Raw genomic sequence first — 6248 nt, 5'->3', positions numbered from 1 at the left:
CGCCGTGGACCCGCTCTGCCCAGCAGAGACCGGGCTCCCACGGCGCGGGCTGGGGCACCCGGATCCCCCATAGCCAAGGTCGGCGGGCGGCCCGCTTTGGCCTGCCTGAGGTCAGCATAGGACGAGGAAGATTCTGGAACGACGGGCCGCTGAGGGTGGACCGGCCAGCCTCCCCTGGCCCCAGCGTTGCTCCGAAGGACGAGTGGATGAAGGAAGGAACGAACCTCAGCTAAGCCTTGCAAGCGTCGCCGGCGCCTGGTGAGAGGTGGGCCGGAGGCACAGCGCGGGCAGCAGGGGAAAACGCGACGCTTCTTCCTTTCTTTTTTTAAGCAAAACATGGGCCACTGTGATTTCAGCAACCTGGGGGAGGCCCAGAACTAAACTCAGGAGACCAACCCTGTACCCAGATTCCAACCCTGTACTCACCCCCACGACCTTCAGCGTGGCCCTGGACCTTAAGTGGCCTTAAGGACGGAGGACACGCTCAGTTGAGTGAGGGTATGGCCCCCAGCAAGTGGCACAGCAGGTCCTTGGTGAAAACGTTGCCTGAATGAATCTCTGGGATCTCCTGTACTCTGACTGGCGGCACCATCATTTCCTTTTACTATGAAATATTTGAAACACACACTAACTAGGGAGAGTGACATCATGAGCCCCTGTGTACCCAAGAACCAGTCAACCTGACATCTTGCCTACTTGCTTCAAGTGTTCATGTAGGAAATAAATCACACACCATACAGTGACAGCCCCAGGACAGCCCTCCCTGACCTCAATGCTCCCCTCCCCACCCGACGCCCCTTGCAGTAATCCTCCCAAACTTCTCATCCGTTTTTATTCTGTTGCTATCGATGCATGTGTTCATGAACTATGTGTAGCGTTTTCACCAGCCTTACAACTTTCTGTTTGTTATCATACTCTTATGTTTTGCTCTGTTGCCCAGTTTATATTATTTTGCTCAATACTATGTAAGATCTGTCTAATCCTACATGTAGCTCTACTTTATTCCCTTTACCTGCTAAATCATGTTCCAATTGTGTAACTACGGTACAATTTTCATATACATTCTTCTGATATATATTTCAGTTGATCCAGTTTTTCATGATTATAAGCACAACTACAGTGGACACTCTTGAAGCTGCATTTGTGTTTCTAGGGTATAGACTATCCCCTGGTATAAGAAAGACATTCCAAGAATTAATTTCTTTCCTTGAAACCCAATGCCAAAAAGGAAGTCACTTTTAATAAAGACAAAAATATATTTTGGCTCAACATAAGATTCAAAGCGACTATAGTGTTATTAAGGAAAAATTCTTAGGTGGACATTCTATACCTTAGCTAGTCCTGAGCTAGTTAATGCAGTGACTTTGGGGAAACCATTTATTTCTATTTTTGAAAATCTACAGTACATTTTATAAATGCATAGACTCCTACCAATTAAGAATTAATTAGACAAGAAATGAGTCAATGAAAAAGTTGTATATTGTTTTCCAGCTTAACGAATCATCTTTCTGCTTCTAGTCATTGATTTAAACGCCAACACAGAAGCTAAGCCGGGGGAGGGCCTGGTTAGTACTTGGATAGGAGACCACCTAGGAAGACCAGGTGCTATAGATGTAAAAAAAAATTTAAAAATAAGGTATTGTAAACTTATTGCAAGGTCTTTGCAATCTGTGAAGTCAACCAAGGGTTGCCTCGCCTAAAAATAAATAAATAAATAAAATAAAGACACACAAATACAAATGATTAGATGTTTTTTTCTGAACTGAATCTGACCCACTTATTTTATGTCTTTATTGAACTTGAACCAAAACTTGAAAAAGTAATTTCAAGATATCTTCTTAAATGAGGGGAAATCAACCTAGTTTAAAATGTTGACAAGAATGAAACCAAACTAAAAAACTTTGGTGGCCAACTTGAAACTGACAAAGGAACTGTTGCTCTCCAAGCCCATTCAGTCAGCGGAGGATTCTGGAAGAGGCCAGGGGGTCAGGAGGGCAATTAGACATGGCTCCTGGGCACATTTATTTCTTTGTCCAGCATTTTCCTAAAGAATCATACACATACACCTACACACACACGCATTGTTCTCTCCTTCACACAGTCCCATCTCACATACATTTCTCCCTTACGTGTCTATGCACGTGCTTCACAGATGTGTTCCTTACACACTTATCTGCTTCCTTAAGTGCAGAGAGCACACATGCTTAAACATACATGTGGCTCTTTTTCACATATATATATGTCTCTCACACATTCTTTCCAGAGACAGCACATCTCTCTCTCTCTCACACACACACACACACACACACACACACACACACACACACGCCTTTTGTTTCTGGAAGACCCAGCTCTTCACACATCTTTTTGTTTGTAACACACATTTTTTCACACGACTATACCCAGATACAAACTCAGTCTTACACATTTGCATATATATGTATATTGCTGATCTAGTGACACATGTAAAAATATACATGTATGTATTTTTCCTGTCGTGGCACAAACAGCTTCCTCCTGCAGTCACATTCCTCACAGCCGCCCAGTTAAAATGCCGCAGAGTGGAATGAGACGAAGCCTTTAGATGCCCCCATTCGTGTACGTCGAGCAGTTTAGAATCATCCGTTATCAGCATGTCACTTGTTTCTATAAGAAGGGGCATATGAGCACTTAAACTTCATTCCCTTGCAATAACATATCTCTAGACTGTAACCCCTTTTACGTTAACTATCACCTTCTGTAGAGAAATGTTTCTCTAGCACAGTAAATGCTTAACCCCAGCTTGCTTAAGTCATCTCAAAATGCGGACAGGTAGCTGTATTTGTTTGCTCGAGCTGCCTTAACAAAGTCCCAGACTGGGCGGCTAAAACAACAGATGTTCATTGTCTCGGAGTTCTGGAGGCGAGAAGCTCGAAATGGGAAGGTCAGCAGGACTGGTTCCCCCCGAGACCGTGAGGAAGAGTCTGTGCCAGGCTTCTCCCCTCCACGTGATGGCTGTCTTCCCCTTGCGCAAGCGCATCTTCACATCATCTGCCCTCCGTGTGTGTCTGTGTCCAAAAGTTTCTTCTTATAAGGACACCAGCCATACGGGACTAGAGCCCGCCTTTACGACCTCATTTTAGTTTGACTACCTTCACTGAGGCTGTAACGCCAAATAAGGCCACATTCGGAGATACTGGGGTAGGATTTCAATGATGACTTCAGAAAGGGTCAGAGATGAGGGACACAATTCAACTCCTCACGGTAGGATTTGGCTTGTTTCCGCCCATGGTTTGGACCAGAGATACTAAACTCTACTTTGATTAATAATAAATCCATGGCCTAAAGGATGGGAGTTCTTCATCTGAAACCTTAAAAACTGAAATCTGACTGCACACCTCCGCTCCAATCCACTTCTGTTTTACCGGGAATATTGACCACTCAAAGTCAGAGGCCGTGTTTCACGGGCGCCCTAAAGTGAAACTGCTCCACCTGGTGGAGCGTCAAGGCACTGTACTTCCGCCAATGACAGCCCAGTTTGTAACTGTCCTGCTTAGGCCGCCTTAGCTGGTGTCCAATATTAGACAGATAAACAACAGAGAGTCCCAGGGGCAAAACAAACTTGTTTCAACTGATATAGTTCATGGGGGTAGTCCACGGGAGGTGAAAGTTTAAGTAGAACACATTTCTTAGTAAGACATTAGTCAACAAACTAAATTGTGCTTGTATAGAATTCAAATTGTACAGAATGTAAGAATTCAACTTTGATGGAACTCTCTTTAAAGATATGGTCACAACGTAGTCTCGCACTAGCTGCTTAGCACTGGACTCCCACCCCCAAGCGGAAAAGATGAAAGTTATACAAAAGTTTGAACTGAGAAGATTCTCTGTTCCAATCGCATGTACAGAAACATCGCTCTGCTGGTTGTGTGACAATATTTAAAGACCACTTTCCTAACCTCTAATGGTATTTACAGAACAAAATTACAATGGACTGGAGAAAATGCAAATGATGTAAACAATATCAGTCTAGATGTTGGTATCTTTCACACTTAACCTCATCATTATCTTGTTCTTTTTCTGCAAAAATACCTCTTGGGAGTTTATTCCAAGGAATATCCAGGGATGTGATAAGATGTAATGTACACTACATTGTGAACATGTGTAACATGCTTAGGTTATTGTAATGGATCCAAAAATTCACACTGGCGTGCCAGACTTTAAGCTAAAATGATTGGGAGAAAAAACTCTGATAACATCAGCAAGGAAAAATTACTGTTCCAGCATTCGGTAGCTTCTTTCTATCCAAAAGAATAGGGATGCTTTTATTGAAGAAATGTATTGAAACAGAATGAACAATGCTATTTCTTAAAGAACAAGTGAAAAATTGTTTGCTTTATCATATTTTTCATACCCTTAGTTCTTATTAAACGAAAGATGAATTGATCCAATTCTTTGGAGAATAATTTGACGGTATCTATCAAAAGCACCGATGCCTATGCCTCTGGCCCGGTAATTTACTCCTAGCCACTTACCTTTTAGGTATACTCACACTTGTGTGAAATGAAGTCTGTACAAGATTGCTCTGTATTTTGGTGGTGTCTGTGGTGGCAAAAGATTGCAAATAGCCTAAGTGTCTAGGTTTGGGAAGCAGCATGGATGATTTATGGTACATGTTCACAGTGTAGTACTATGCAGACATGAAAAAGGACTTCTATCACACCGTTAGGGAATAATCCGCAAGATATTTTTCTAGGTTAAAAAAGCAAGAAATAGTATGATTATTAGTGTGTAAACTGGGGTGGGTGGAATGACATAAATATTTGTGCATGAAACATCCCCACAAGAATATATATAAAAAACAGTGCAGTGGTGGCCTCCAAAGAGAGGACTTTCTGTTGAGAGACAGGAGTGAAGGGAGACTTTTTTTCAGTGTTTCTGTGAATGTATTTATTCAAAAAGTTAATTAAAATGTTTTTTTGTTTGTTTAATTTTCTTTGACTAAAATTTCTCAAAGGTCTAATGATATTTAAATTATTTTGGAATCGTAAATCTGAAAGCAGCATGATCGTTGTCTGATATTTAGCCACTTTCTTTTCTTTTAGAAGAGGATATTATAGTTTATCTTTTTCATTACGTAAATGATATGTAACTACCTAACAAAACAAAAGCTTTCGAGTTTGCCGAGTGTATTTCTTTTTTCAACACCATTAACCCAAATGAATTTCTATATGTAGGAATACTCCTACATATAGAAAATGCCAAAGAAAAATTCAAATGATTCATCTGAATTATTACCAATGAAACTTCGATAAAAATCTTTAACAAATTAAATTCGAACATTGCAGATTTGTATAAGATGAATCATCAAAAATCTGACAACCTGTGTGCAAATTTTTCTGAAGTGTATGTCATATCAGTTAACTTCTGAGAATTCCTAATGCTGACTATCCAGCACTCTTTCTCCAAAATAAAACTAATTTAATCCTACAATACTTAAGAAATACTAAAAAAAATAGTATCATTCAGCATAAAATTCAAGCAGGAGGAAGAATATAAGTTGCTATACTTATCAATGATTCGATAATTAATGAGGAATCTAAACAAAAGCCATTGTAAGGAATGCTCAGATTTGACAAAATATTATCTTTATATTCTGTTATCATATTTTGCCCTAGACTTTACACTGCAAAGTCAGCATAATAAAGATCTTATTTTTTTCAAATGCTATTTGGTTATTTATAATGTAATGTACCTAATGATAGTGAAATGGTATTAGAGGCATCCATCCGAGGGCTTATCAGACTACATGGGAGGAGGCCGAGGTGCTGGCCTCGCTGGGGGTTCAGGGAAGGATGTCTAATATGAGGATGAAGACTCTGCTAGAAGCATCATCAAAGGGGTAATGTTCCAGGCAAAGAAAACAGCAGGTAAGAAGCCTCGGCAGTGAGAGAAAACTTTTGAAGGGTTGAATGAAGATTAATGTGACTAAACAAGAGAGAGAGATGTAAGAGATGACCCGTGATAAGGTGGTCAGGGGATCTTGAGTGCCCAGGACACAGCTCCTGCCCTCCAGAAGTGTGATGGGGGAGACAGCCAGGCGGGCAAGTGACCAGTGTACAGTGGAGTATAATACAAAGTACGGTGACAGATTTTAAGCAGATGAGAGATGAGATCAGATCTGTGCTTTAGAAAGATTTCCCTGGCAATGTGAGGTCAATAGTCACTAAAAAAAAAAAAAATGAAAGGGAGAGAGAAGAGAGAGAGAG

General features: G+C 40.9%; 1 protein-coding gene across 8 annotated transcripts in view; it reads right to left on the bottom strand.

Moving 5' to 3' along the window:
- GREB1 (growth regulating estrogen receptor binding 1) overlaps positions 1-1553 on the bottom strand; it is a 109049-nt gene extending 107496 nt beyond the window's left edge. For 5 of the 8 annotated variants that reach the window (XM_025045752.1, XM_015588134.2, XM_025045754.1 and 2 more), the window contains exon 1: positions 427-1552. The gene's annotated coding sequence lies outside the window, so the exon portion shown is untranslated. Of the gene's footprint in view, positions 1-426 lie in introns of all 8 variants that reach the window. The other 3 variants (XM_025045751.1, XM_025045756.1, XM_025045758.1) reach the window with 1 other exon arrangement.
- Positions 1554-6248: the final 4695 nt, after the last annotated feature.

The sequence above is a fragment of the Pteropus alecto genome, unplaced genomic scaffold (assembly GCF_000325575.1).
Source record: "Pteropus alecto unplaced genomic scaffold, ASM32557v1 scaffold61, whole genome shotgun sequence".
Taxonomy (NCBI): Eukaryota; Metazoa; Chordata; class Mammalia; order Chiroptera; family Pteropodidae; genus Pteropus; species Pteropus alecto.
This window is presented reverse-complemented; position numbering and strand designations above follow the sequence as displayed.